Here is a 14,947-nt window from a genome sequence, read left to right on the forward strand (position 1 = left end):
TATGCTACGAAGCCAAAAAGAAAGAGAGGTAGCGGAAGCTTTTTGACCTCTCCTCTGCCCAGAGTAAATGACAAACAGAGAAGACGTTTGTCGAAATTCCTTAGTTGCCTGTAAGTAAAATTTTAGAGCATGGACTACATCCAGGTTGTGCAGTAGACGTTCCTTCTTTGAAGAAGGATTTGGGCATAAAGAAGGAACAACAATCTCTTGATTGATATTCCTGTTAGTAACTACCTTAGGTAAGAACCCAGGTTTAGTACGCAGGACTACCTTATCCGAATGAAAAATCAAATAAGGAGAATCACAATGTAAGGCTGATAATTCAGAGACTCTTCGAGCCGAGGAAATAGCCATTAAAAATAGAACTTTCCAAGATAACAACTTTATATCAATGGAATGAAGGGGTTCAAACGGAACGCCCTGTAAAACATTAAGAACAAGGTTTAAACTCCATGGTGGAGCAACAGTTTTAAACACAGGCTTAATCCTGGCCAAAGCCTGACAAAAAGCCTGGACGTCAGGAACTTCTGACAGACGTTTGTGTAACAGAATGGACAGAGCTGAGATCTGTCCCTTTAATGAACTAGCAGATAAACCCTTTTCTAAACCTTCTTGTAGAAAAGACAATATCCTAGGAATCCTAACCTTACTCCAAGAGTAACCTTTGGATTCACACCAATATAGGTATTTACGCCATATCTTATGGTAAATCTTTCTGGTAACAGGTTTCCTAGCCTGTATTAAGGTATCAATAACTGACTCAGAAAATCCACGTCTTGATAAAATCAAGCATTCAATTTCCAAGCAGTCAGCTTCAGAGAAGTTAGATTTTGATGTTTGAAGGGACCCTGTATCAGAAGGTCCTGTTTCAGAGGTAGAGACCAAGGTGGACAGGATGACATGTCCACCAGGTCTGCATACCAAGTCCTGCGTGGCCACGCAGGTGCTATTAGAATCACTGATGCTCTCTCTTGTTTGATTCTGGCAATCAATCGAGGAAGCAACGGGAAGGGTGGAAACACGTAAGCCATCCTGAAGTCCCAAGGTGCTGTCAGAGCATCTATCAGGACTGCTCCTGGATCCCTGGATCTGGACCCGTAACGAGGAAGCTTGGCGTTCTGTCGAGACGCCATGAGATCTATCTCTGGTTTGCCCCAACGTCGAAGTATTTGGGCAAAGACCTCCGGATGAAGTTCCCACTCCCCCGGATGAAAAGTCTGACGACTTAAGAAATCCGCCTCCCAGTTCTCCACTCCCGGGATGTGGATTGCTGACAGGTGGCAAGAGTGAGACTCTGCCCAGCAAATTATCTTTGATACTTCCATCATAGCTAGGGAGCTTCTTGTCCCTCCCTGATGGTTGATGTAAGCTACAGTTGTGATGTTGTCCGACTGAAACCTGATGAACCCCCGAGTTGTCAACTGGGGCCAAGCCAGGAGGGCATTGAGAACTGCTCTCAATTCCAGAATGTTTATTGGCAGGAGACTCTCCTCCTGACTCCATTGTCCCTGAGCCTTCAGAGAATTCCAGACGGCACCCCAACCTAGAAGGCTGGCGTCTGTTGTTACAATTGTCCAGTCTGGTCTGCTGAATGGCATCCCCCTGGACAGATGTGGCCGAGAAAGCCACCATAGAAGAGAATTTCTGGTCTCTTGATCCAGATTCAGAGAAGGGGATAAGTCTGAGTAATCCCCATTCCACTGACTTAGCATGCACAGTTGCAGTGGTCTGAGGTGTAAGCGTGCAAAGGGTACTATGTCCATTGCCGCTACCATTAAGCCGATTACCTCCATGCATTGAGCCACTGACGGGTGTTGAATGGAATGAAGGGTGCGGCAAGCACTTTGAAGTCTTGTTAGCCTGTCCTCTGTCAGGTAAATCTTCATTTCTACAGAATCTATAAGAGTCCCCAGGAAGGGAACTCTTGTGAGTGGAACGAGTGAACTTTTCTTTTCGTTCACCTTCCATCCATGTGACCTTAGAAATGCCAGCACTAACTCTGTATGAGACTTGGCAGTTTGAAAGCTTGAAGCTTGTATCAGAATGTCGTCTAGGTATGGAGCTACCGAGATTCCCCGCGGTCTTAGTACCGCCAGAAGAGCACCCAGAACCTTTGTGAAGATTCTTGGAGCTGTAGCCAATCCGAATGGAAGAGCCACAAACTGGTAATGCCTGTCTAGGAAGGCAAACCTTAGGTACCGATAATGATCTTTGTGAATCGGTATGTGAAGGTAAGCATCCTTTAAATCTACAGTGGTCATGTATTGACCCTCTTGGATCATAGGTAAAATTGTCCGAATAGTCTCCATCTTGAACGATGGAACTCTTAGGAATTTGTTTAGGATCTTTAAGTCCAGGATTGGTCTGAAAGTTCCCTCTTTTTTGGGAACCACAAACAGATTTGAGTAAAACCCCTGTCCCTGTTCCGATCGTGGAACTGGATGGATTACTCCCATTAACAAGAGCTCTTGTACGCAGCGTAGAAACGCCTCTTTCTTTGTCTGGATTGTTGACAATCTTGACAGATGAAATCTCTCTCTTGGAGGAGAGTATTTGAAGTCCAGAAGGTATCCCTGAGATATTATCTCTAGCGCCCAGGGATCCTGAACATCTCTTGCCCAAGCCTGGGCGAAGAGAGAAAGTCTGCCCCCCACTAGATCCGATCCCGGATCGGGGGCCCTCAATTCATGCTGTTTTAGGGGCAGCAGCAGGTTTCCTAGTCTGCTTGCCCTTGTTCCAGGACTGGTTAGGTTTCCAGCCTTGTCTGTAGCGAGCAACAGCTCCTTCCTGTTTTGGTGCAGAGGAAGTTGATGCTGCTCCTGCTTTGAAATTACGAAAGGAACGAAAATTAGACTGTCTAGTCTTGGCTTTGGCTTTGTCCTGAGGCAGGGCATGGCCTTTACCTCCTGTAATGTCAGCAATAATCTCTTTCAACCCGGGCCCGAATAAGGTCTGCCCTTTGAAAGGTATATTAAGCAATTTAGACTTAGAAGTAACATCAGCTGACCAGGATTTTAGCCACAGTGCCCTGCGTGCCTGAATGGCGAATCCTGAATTCTTCGCCGTAAGTTTAGTAAGATGTACTACGGCCTCCGAAATGAATGAATTAGCTAGTTTAAGGACTCTAAGCCTGTCCGTAATGTCGTCCAGAGTAGCTGAACCAATGTTCTCTTCCAGAGACTCAATCCAGAATGCCGCTGCAGCCGTGATCGGCGCAATGCATGCAAGGGGTTGCAATATAAAACCTTGTTGAACAAACATTTTCTTAAGGTAACCCTCTAACTTTTTATCCATTGGATCTGAAAAAGCACAGCTATCCTCCACCGGGATAGTGGTACGCTTAGCTAAGGTAAAAACTGCTCCCTCCACCTTAGGGACCGTTTGCCATAAGTCCCTTGTGGTGGCGTCTATTGGAAACATTTTTCTAAATATCGGAGGGGGTGAGAACGGCACACCGGGTCTATCCCACTCCTTAGTAACAATTTCAGTAAGTCTCTTAGGTATAGGAAAAACCTCAGTACTCGTCGGTACCGCAAAATATTTATCCAACCTACACATTTTCTCTGGTATTGCAACTGTGTTACAATCATTCAGAGCCGCTAACACCTCCCCTAGTAATACACGGAGGTTTTCCAGTTTAAATTTAAAATTTGAAATATCTGAATCCAGTCTGTTTGGATCAGAACCGTCACCCACAGAATGAAGTTCTCCGTCCTCATGTTCTGCCACCTGTGACGCAGTGTCTGACATGGCCCTAATATTATCAGCGCACTCTGTTCTCACCCCAGAGTGATCACGCTTACCTCTTAGTTCTGGTAATTTAGCCAAAACCTCAGTCATAACAGTAGCCATATCCTGTAATGTGATTTGTAATGGCCGCCCAGATGTACTCGGCGCTACAATATCACGCACCTCCCTCTGAGCGGGAGATGTAGGTACTGACACGTGAGGCGAGTTAGTCGGCATAACTCTCCCCTCGTTGTTTGGTGAAATTTGTTCAATTTGTACAGATTGACTTTTATTTAAAGTAGCATCAATACAGTTAGTACATAAATTTCTATTGGGCTCCACTTTGGCATTGCAACAAATGACACAGGTATCATCCTCTGAATCAGACATGTTTAACACACTAGCAAATAAACTTGCAACTTGGAAATACAATTCAATTAGAATAATATTAAAATGTACTGTGCCTTTAAGAAGCACAGAAGATCTATGACAGTTGAAAATTAATAAATTGAAACAGTTATAGCCTCAATCCTTGTAAACAACACAACTTTAGCAAAGGTTTAATCCCATTAGCAAAGATAACAAATTCTGAAAGCAGGAAACAAATTACAGAATAAACGTTTTTTATCTCAGTCAAACTATAATTCTCACAGCTCTGCTGAGAGAAATTACCTCCCTCAAAATAAGTTTTGAAGACCCCTGAGCTCTGTAGAGATGAACCGGATCATGCAGGGAATACAATGAGTTGCTGACTGAAATATTTGATGCATAGAAAAAGCGCCAAAAAACGGCCCCTCCCCCTCACACACAGCAGTGAGGGAGAACAGAAACTGTCAGAAAAACAGATTAAGCAACTGCCAAGTGGAAAAATAGTGCCCAAACATTTATTCACACAGTACCTCAGCAAATGAAAACGATTTTACATTCCAGCAAAAACGTTAAACATAATCTCTAGTTATTAAACAGCTTTATGTATTTCTTACAGTGTAATTCTAGTGAAGTACCATTCCCCAGAATACTGAAGTGTAAAGTATACATACATGACATTATATCGGTATGGCAGGATTTTCTCATCAATTCCATTGTCAGAAAATAAAAACTGCTACATACCTCTATGCAGATTCATCTGCCCGCTGTCCCCTGATCTGAAGTTTACCTCTCTCCTCAGATGGCCGAGAACAGCAATATGATCTTAACTACTCCGGCTAAAATCATAGCAAAACTCTGGTAGATTCTTCTTCAAACTCTGCCAGAGAGGTAATAACACACTCCGGTGCTATTTTAAAATAACAAACTTTTGATTGAAGATATAAAACTAAGTATAATCACCATAGTCCTCTCACACATCCTATCTAGCCGTTGGGTGCAAGAGAATGACTGGGAGTGACGTAGAGGGGAGGAGCTATATGCAGCTCTGCTGGGTGAATCCTCTTGCACTTCCTGTTGGGGAGGAGTAATATCCCAGAAGTAATGATGACCCGTGGACTGATCACACTTAACAGAAGAAATAGAGAATTGAAAATCTTTAGGAAGCTTTTTCAAGACTGCTTCCGCTACGTCATCTCTGCAACTTGAAGAAGCTATACTAGCGTCATCAGAGCAAAGCTAACAGCTAACTGCATCATTAAGCCCATTCAATTGTCTTTATATGCAAGTGCAATCCTGTGGTCTCTTACCTCTCATTGTGCCCCCCTACTGATCCAGGCAGTGTGTGCTGTAGTATAAATCTTATTTTTTGTGCCAGCTGGTAGTGTGTGCGGTAGATAAAATTCAAGATGAGTTCTGAAGAGCTGTCCATGTCTAACAATAACGATGATGACTTGGTGCCAAAAAAAATAATTCAACATCAGTTGTTTGGGAATATTTGGGATTCAGAAAAGATGTGACACAGAAGCAAGTAATCTGCAAGATTTGTGGAATGAGTGTTGCCGCAAAACACAACAAACCTGTTCCAGCACCTTAAACAGCGGCATAAGGAAATCTTTGAACAATGTATGGCAAAAAAACCCAGACAGAGAAAAGACAACACAAAAAAGCTGTGAAGGTAAAGTTGAGCAGCAACAATCAATCATAAAGGCATTTGCAAGCACATCACCATATGCGAAGACCTCAAAAAGGCATAGAGAAATAACCAACGCTATTGCATATTATATATGCAAAGACATTGTGCCTGCATACACGGTTAGAAAGAAAGCTTCAAAAAAATTATACACACACTCGACAAGAGATACCAACTGCCATCTCGCAATTACTTCTCAGTAATTGCAATCCCAGAAATGTATGCAAAAAGGTAGTTGAATCGGAGATAAAACAACTGAACTACTATATGCAACAACAGATATGTGGTCAAGCCGAACAATGGAGCCATATATTTTGAGTTTAACTGTGCACTAGGGCTGGGCGATATGGGTGGGGGGGGATCTGTGATTTAATCGCGATTTTCTTAAAAATTGCTATAACACCTTAATTTTTCAATAAAAAGTTTATTTAAAACTACAGAATCTTAATGTACATGTTTCTCAATGTCCAATACACTCTGGGAGCATAAAAATACAAACCACATATATATATATATATATATATATATATATACACACAGAGAGAAGTGCACTCACAGGAACGAACAACTGGCTCAATACAATTGTTAGCCTGTTCTATAGCGATTTACCACCTGGGTGCAGCTTTTTAGCCCAGTAATGCTTTTCACAGAGAACTTTCCTGTAGTATATCAGTCTGATCCCGCCTATTACGGTCAGTCCAGCGCCAAAATACCAGGCAATTCCTCTCTGAACAAGGAACACAGCAACCCCAGACGATCGTTTTGGCCTTCATAGGCCTCGTCAGTGAGGTGTAGCCATATTCCTCTAAGCACACTGAGCAAGGAGTCCACAACGGGTTGCTCCTTTTTCCCATAGGGAGACTAAATACATACAGAGAGAAGTGCACTCACAGGAACGAACAACTGGCTCAATACAATTGTTAGCCTGTTCTATGGCGATTTACCACCTGGGTGCAGCTTTTTAGCCCAGTAATGCTTTTCACAGAGAACTTTCCTGTAGTATATCAGTCTGATCCCGCCTATTACGGTCAGTCCAGCGCCGAAATACTAGGCAATTCCTCTCTGAACAAGGAACACAGCAACCCCAGACAATCGTTTCGGCCTTCATTGGGCCTCGTCAGTGAGGTGTAGCCATATTCCTCTAAGCACACTGAGCAAGGAGTCCACATCTGGTTGCCCCTTTTTCCCATAGGGAGACTAAATACATACAGAGAGAAGTGCACTCACAGGAACGAACAACTGGCTCAATACAATTGTTAGACTGTTCTATGGCGATTTACCCCTTGGGTGCAGCTTTTTAGCCCAGTAATGCTTTTCACGGAGAAGAACTTTCCTGTAGTATATCAGTCTGATCCCACCTATTACGGTCAGTCCAGCGCCGAAATACCAGGCAATTCCTCTCTGAACAAGGAACACAGCAACCCCAGACGATCGATATATATATATATATATATATATATATATATACACACACACACACATACAATCACAAACATGGTTACACACACTGGAGTGGAGAGAATGTGGGCCAAGGTTTGAGAGAGGCTTTGGCCTCATGGGGACTCTGTGAGGAGCAACAAGTATCAATCATCACCATAGGCAATGGCCCAAAAATCGTCAAGGCTGTCGCTCTGAATAAATGGACAAGACTACAGTGTTTTGGGCGCATGTTGCATCTTGCAATTGAAAATGCAGTGAAAGATGAGCCTCGCATTTCTAGAGCCACAGGCTTGTGAAAGAAAAAATTTTGACATCTCACACAGTTGGAAAAAGAGGATGGCATTAACTTAAGCCCAGGAAGAACTTCAAATGCCAAAGCATTCACTTAGAGTGCCCAACAATGTGATCTCAAGACAACAGATGATAGAGAGAGTTTTATAGCAACAGAGAGCATTGACTCAGGTTCTCTCTGCAGACAGAAAAACACAGACATCTGGTTTCACAATGGCAGGACACTGATGTTCTTGAATCTGTGAGTAAGGCACTGGGTCAAGTTCATGATTTTACCAATGCCCTTTCTGGAGAGAACTACGTCAGTGTATCATATCTGAAACCAGTTCTGCATCTATTAAACACAAAGATACTGGCTCTGGAGGAAGATGATTCTGACCTGACCAAGACACTGAAATCCAAAATTCTTGAATATATGGATAGAAATTATGAAGAAGATACTCAAGATCTGCTAGATATGGCATCATGCCTTGAGCCATGATTCAAGACAAGCTGCATAAATGTGGATAAAATTCCAAGCATCAAGGCCAGGGTGATGTTTGATATGGCCATTTGTGTCTGAGCAGCAAGTCGTGCAGGAGAAAAGTCAAGCAATCAACAGTCCCCCATGCAAAGCAATTGTAAATATAGCAGACACAGTGCCAGCAACTGCAGAAGATGGTTCTCCCGCAAAGAAATCAAGAAAGTCTTAGGAAGCTTTTCAAGACTGAGTCAGTTGCGCCATCTCTGCAACTTGAAGAAGCTATAGCATCAGAGCTGAACAGCAATCTTGCTTTCTCCCTCCATTGATAGTGAGCTTGCACAAAAATATCTTTGTGTTCCTGCAACAACTTCACCATCAGAGAGGGTGTTTAGCACAGGAGGAAATGTGGCGACTGGTCAACATTATGTTTTACCATTTTGGATTTCAAACATTAAAGGGCCATGATACCCAAATGTTGAAACACTTGAAAGTGATGCAACATAGCTGTAAAAAGCTGACTAGAAAATATCACCTGAACATTTCTATGTAAAAAAGAATCCTACTCACACAGTATAAAGCACAGAAGTGCAATATTTGCAATCCGGAACCACACGTCATCCGGTACACCTCAGTAGGAAGATGTCCCAAAAGGGGTCCTCGTCTCGCCAGGGAGAGTCCAGGGATGCCCAAAAAATTATGTAGTGGGAGCAGATCGGTGTCACATTGATCACACTATAAGTTCAGGAGCTTCAAATAGGGTGTCAAATAGAGTATTTGGCCTAGGCCAAAAAAGCAATGGAGCAGCAGATGGAGAGTTAAAAATAAGGTAAAAATTTATTTAACAATAAAAACATTCAGTTTAAAGGGACACTGAACTCAATTTTTTTCTTTTGTGATTCAGATAGAGCATGCAATTTTAAGCAACTTTCTAATTTACTCCTATTATCAAATTATTTTCATTCTCTTGGTATCTTTATTTGAAATGCAAGAATGTAAGTTCAGATGCCGGCCCATTTTTGGTGAACACACTGTGTTGTTCTTGCTGATTTGTGGGTAAAATCACCTACCAATAAACAAGTGCTTTCCATGGTCCTGAACCAAAAAAAAAGCTTAGCTGCCTTCTTTTTCAAATAAAGAAACAAGAGAATGAAGAAATTTTGATAATAGGAGTAAATTAGAAAGTTGTTTAAAATTGCATGCTCTATCTGAATCACAAAATAAAAAATTTGGGTTCAGTGTCCCTTTAAGGAAGTTTACTATGAAATCTCATGAGAATTAAGTCAAATCTCATGAGAGCACAGTAAAAGAGTTAATGACCTCAGCACTGCTGATGCTGATTGGCTGCAGTTCATTTCTTCATTATTTTTTTTTACCTGCAGCTGGGCAGCAGCTGAATTATAACTTTTTACACAGAACTTACTCTGCTGAGCTGAGGAGATAGTGAGGTAAAATAACAAAATTTATGCTTACCTGATAAATTCCTTTCTCCTGTAGTGTGGTCAGTCCACGGGTCATCATTACTTCTGGGATATTAACTCCTCCCCAACAGGAAGTGCAAGAGGATTCACCCAGCAGAGCTGCTATATAGCTCCTCCCCTCTACGTCACCTCCAGTCATTCGACCAAGGACCAACGAGAAAGGAGAAGCCAAAGGGTGTAGTGGTGACTGGAGTATAATTCAAAAAATGTTTTACCTGCCATAAAAAACAGGGCGGGCCGTGGACTGACCACACTACAGGAGAAAGGAATTTATCAGGTAAGCATAAATTTTGTTTTCTCCTGTTAAGTGTGGTCAGTCCACGGGTCATCATTACTTCTGGGATACCAATACCAAAGCTAAAGTACACAGATGACGGGAGGGACAGGCAGGCTCTTTATACGGAAGGAACCACTGCCTGAAGAACCTTTCTCCCAAAAACAGCCTCCGAAGAAGCAAAAGTGTCAAATTTGTAAAATTTGGAAAAAGTATGAAGAGAAGACCAAGTTGCAGCCTTGCAAATCTGTTCAACAGAAGCCTCATTCTTAAAGGCCCAAGTGGAAGCCACAGCTCTAGTAGAATGTGCTGTAATTCTTTCAGGAGGCTGCTGTCCAGCAGTCTCATAGGCTAACCGAATTATGCTACGAAGCCAAAAAGAGAGAGAGGTAGCCGAAGCTTTTTGACCTCTCCTCTGACCAGAATAAACGACAAACAGGGAAGACGTTTGTCGAAAATCCTTAGTTGCCTGTAGATAAAATTTCAGGGCACGGACTACATCTAGATTGTGTAGCAGACGTTCCTTCTTCGAAGAAGGATTAGGACACAAAGATGGAACCACAATCTCTTGATTGATATTCAAGTTAGTGACCACCTTAGGTAGGAACCCAGGTTTAGTACGCAGAACTACCTTGTCTGAATGAAAAATCAGATAAGGAGAATCACAATGTAAGGCGGATAACTCAGAGACTCTTCGAGCCGAGGAAATCGCCATTAAAAATAGAACTTTCCAAGATAACAGCTTGATATCAATGGAATGAAGGGGTTCAAACGGAACACCCTGTAAAACATTAAGAACTAAGTTCAAACTCCATGGTGGAGCAACAGTTTTAAACACAGGCTTGATCCTAGCTAAAGCCTGACAAAAAGCTTGAACGTCCGGAACTTCTGACAGACGTTTGTGTAAAAGAATGGATAGAGCTGAAATCTGTCCCTTTAAGGAACTAGCGGATAAACCCTTTTCTAAACCTTCTTGTAGAAAAGACAATATCCTCGGAATCCTAACCTTACTCCATGAGTAACTCTTGGATTCGCACAAATATAAGTATTTGCGCCATATCTTATGATAAATCTTTCTGGTAACAGGCTTCCTAGCCTGTATTAAGGTATCAATAACTGACTCAGAAAAACCACGTTTTGATAAAATCAAGCGTTCAATTTCCAAGCAGTCAGCTTCAGAGAAATTAGATTTTGATGTTTGAAGGGACCCTGGATCAGAAGGTCCTGTTTCAGGGGTAGAGACCAAGGTGGACAGGATGACATGTCCACTAGATCTGCATACCAAGTCCTGCGTGGCCATGCAGGCGCTATTAGAATCACTGATGCTCTCTCCTGTTTGATTCTGGCAATCAATCGAGGAAGCATCGGGAAGGGTGGAAACACATAAGCCATCCCGAAGGTCCAAGGTGCTGTCAAAGCATCTATCAGAACCGCTCCCGGATCCCTGGATCTGGACCCGTAACGAGGAAGCTTGGCATTCTGTCGAGACGCCATGAGATCTATCTCTGGCTTGCCCCAACGTCGAAGTATTTGGGCAAAGACCTCCGGATGAAGTTCCCACTCCCCCGGATGAAAAGTCTGACGACTTAAGAAATCCGCCTCCCAGTTCTCCACTCCCGGGATGTGGATTGCTGACAGGTGGCAAGAGTGAGACTCTGCCCAGCGAATTATCTTTGATACTTCCATCATTGCTAGGGAGCTTCTTGTCCCTCCCTGATGGATGATGTAAGCTACAGTCGTGATGTTGTCCGACTGAAACCTGATGAACCCCCGAGTTGTTAACTGGGGCCAAGCCAGAAGGGCATTGAGAACTGCTCTCAATTCCAGAATGTTTATTGGTAGGAGACTCTCCTCCTGATTCCATAGTCCCTGAGCCTTCAGAGAATTCCAGACAGCGCCCCAACCTAGTAGGCTGGCGTCTGTTGTTACAATTGTCCAGTCCGGCCTGCTGAATGGCATCCCCCTGGACAGATGTGGCCGAGAAAGCCACCATAGAAGAGAATTTCTGGTCTCTTGATCCAGATTCAGAGTAGGGGACAAGTCTGAGTAATCCCCATTCCACTGACTTAGCATGCACAATTGCAGCGGTCTGAGATGTAGGCGTGCAAAGGGTACTATGTCCATTGCCGCTACCATTAAGCCGATCACCTCCATGCATTGAGCTACTGACGGGTGTTGAATGGAATGAAGGACACGGCATGCATTTTGAAGCTTTGTTAACCTGTCTTCTGTCAGGTAAATCTTCATTTCTACAGAATCTATCAGAGTCCCCAAGAAGGGAACTCTTGTGAGTGGAAAGAGAGAACTCTTCTTTTCGTTCACCTTCCATCCATGCGACCTTAGAAATGCCAGTACTAACTCTGTATGAGACTTGGCAGTTTGAAAGCTTGAAGCTTGTATCAGAATGTCGTCTAGGTACGGAGCTACAGAAATTCCTCGCGGTCTTAGTACCGCCAGAAGAGCACCCAGAACCTTTGTGAAGATTCTTGGAGCCGTAGCCAATCCGAATGGAAGAGCTACAAACTGGTAATGCCTGTCTAGAAAGGCAAACCTTAGATACCGGTAATGATCTTTGTGAATTGGTATGTGAAGGTAAGCATCCTTTAAATCCACTGTGGTCATGTACTGACCCTTTTGGATCATGGGTAAAATTGTCCGAATAGTTTCCATTTTGAACGATGGAACTCTTAGGAATTTGTTTAGGATCTTTAAATCCAAGATTGGCCTGAAAGTTCCCTCTTTTTTGGGAACCACAAACAGATTTGAGTAAAACCCTTGTCCTTGTTCCGACCGCGGAACCGGATGGATCACTCCCATTAATAAAAGATCTTGTACGCAGCGTAGAAACGCCTCTTTCTTTATTTGGTTTGTTGACAACCTTGACAGATGAAATCTCCCTCTTGGGGGAGAGGATTTGAAGTCCAGAAGGTATCCCTGAGATATGATCTCTAACGCCCAGGGATCCTGGACATCTCTTGCCCAAGCCTGGGCGAAGAGAGAAAGTCTGCCCCCCACTAGATCCGTTCCCGGATCGGGGGCCCTCGATTCATGCTGTCTTAGGGGCAGCAGCAGGTTTCCTGGCCTGCTTGCCCTTGTTCCAGGACTGGTTAGGTCTCCAGCCTTGTCTGTAGCGAGCAACAGCTCCTTCCTGTTTTGGTGCAGAGGAAGCTGATGCTGCTCCTGCTTTGAAATTACGAAAGGAACGAAAATTAGACTGTCTAGCCTTAGGTTTGGCTCTGTCTTGAGGCAGGGCATGGCCTTTACCCCCTGTAATGTCAGCGATAATTTCTTTCAACCTGGGCCCGAATAAGGTCTGCCCTTTGAAAGGAATATTAAGCAATTTAGATTTAGAAGTAACATCAGCTGACCAGGATTTTAGCCACATTGCTCTGCGCCCCTGAATGTCGAATCCGGAATTCTTAGCCGTAAGTTTAGTTAAATGTACTACGGCATCCGAAATAAATGAGTTAGCTAACTTAAGGGCTTTAAGCTTGTGTGTAATCTCATCTAATGGAGCTGATTCAAGTGTCTCTTCCAGAGACTCAAACCAAAATGCTGCTGCAGCCGTGACAGGCGCAATGCATGCAAGAGGTTGCAATATAAAACCTTGTTGAACAAACATTTTCTTAAGGTAACCCTCTAACTTTTTATCCATTGGATCTGAAAAGGCACAGCTATCCTCCACCGGGATAGTGGTACGCTTAGCTAAAGTAGAAACTGCTCCCTCCACCTTAGGGACCGTTTGCCATAAGTCCCGTGTGGTGGCGTCTATTGGAAACATCTTTCTAAATATTGGAGGGGGTGAGAACGGCACACCGGGTCTATCCCACTCCTTAGTAACAATTTCAGTAAGTCTCTTAGGTATAGGAAAAACGTCAGTACTCGACAGTACCGCAAAATATTTATCCAACCTACACAATTTCTCTGGTATTGCAACTGTGTTACAATCATTCAGAGCCGCTAACACCTCCCCTAGTAATACACGGAGGTTTTCCAGCTTAAATTTAAAATTTGAAATATCTGAATCCAGTCTGTTTGGATCAGAACCGTCACCCGCAGAATGAAGCTCTCCGTCCTCATGTTCTGCAAATTGTGACGCAGTATCTGACATGGCCCTAATATTATCAGCGCACTCTGTTCTCACCCCAGAGTGATCACGCTTACCTCTTAGTTCTGGTAATTTAGCCAAAACTTCAGTCATAACAGTAGCCATATCCTGTAATGTGATTTGTAATGGGCCGCCCAGATGTACTCGGCGCTACAATATCACGCACCTCCCGAGCGGGAGATGCAGGTACTGACACGTGAGGCGAGTTAGTCGGCATAACTCTCCCCTCGTTGTTTGGTGAAATATGTTCAATTTGTACAGATTGACTTTTATTTAAAGTAGCATCAATGCAGTTAGTACATAAATTTCTATTGGGCTCCACTTTGGCTTTAGCACATATAGCACAGATATCTTCCTCTGAATCAGACATGTTTAACACACTAGCAAATAAACTAGCAACTTGGAAATACTTTTCAAGTAATTTACTATAATATGCAAAACGTACTGTGCCTATAAGAAGCACAGAAAAAGTTATGACAGTTGAAAATTGATAAACTGAAAAGTTATAGCATCAAATCTTTGTAAAAAACACACTTTTAGCAAAGGATTGCTCCCATTAGCAAAGGATAATTAACCCTGATAGCAGAAAAAAAATACAGAAATAAACGTTTTTTATCACAGTCAACTACAATCTCACAGCTCTGCTGTGAGTGATTACCTCCCTCAAAACAAGTTTTGAAGACCCCTGAGTTCTGTAGAGATGAACCGGATCATGCAGGGAAGACAAAAAACTTCTGACTGAATTTTTTGATGCGTAGCAAAAGCGCCAAAAAAGGCCCCTCCCCCTCATACACAACAGAGAGAGAGATCAGTAAACTGTCATAAATTAAATAAAAACAACTGCCAAGTGGAAAAAATAGTGCCCAAAACATTTTTTCACCCAGTACCTCAGAAAATTAAACGATTTTACATGCCAGCAAAAAAACGTTTAACATAAATAAATTAAGTGTTATTAAAAAGCCTGTTGCTAGTCCCTGCAAATTAGGCTAAAGTCTTATGCATACAGTATAATTCCAGTGAAGTGCCATTCCCCAGAATACTGAAGTGTAAAATATACATACATGACAGCCTGATACCAGTTGTTGCTACTGCATTTAAGGCTGAG

The sequence above is a fragment of the Bombina bombina genome, chromosome 3, assembly GCF_027579735.1.
Source record: "Bombina bombina isolate aBomBom1 chromosome 3, aBomBom1.pri, whole genome shotgun sequence".
NCBI lineage: Eukaryota > Metazoa > Chordata > Amphibia > Anura > Bombinatoridae > Bombina > Bombina bombina.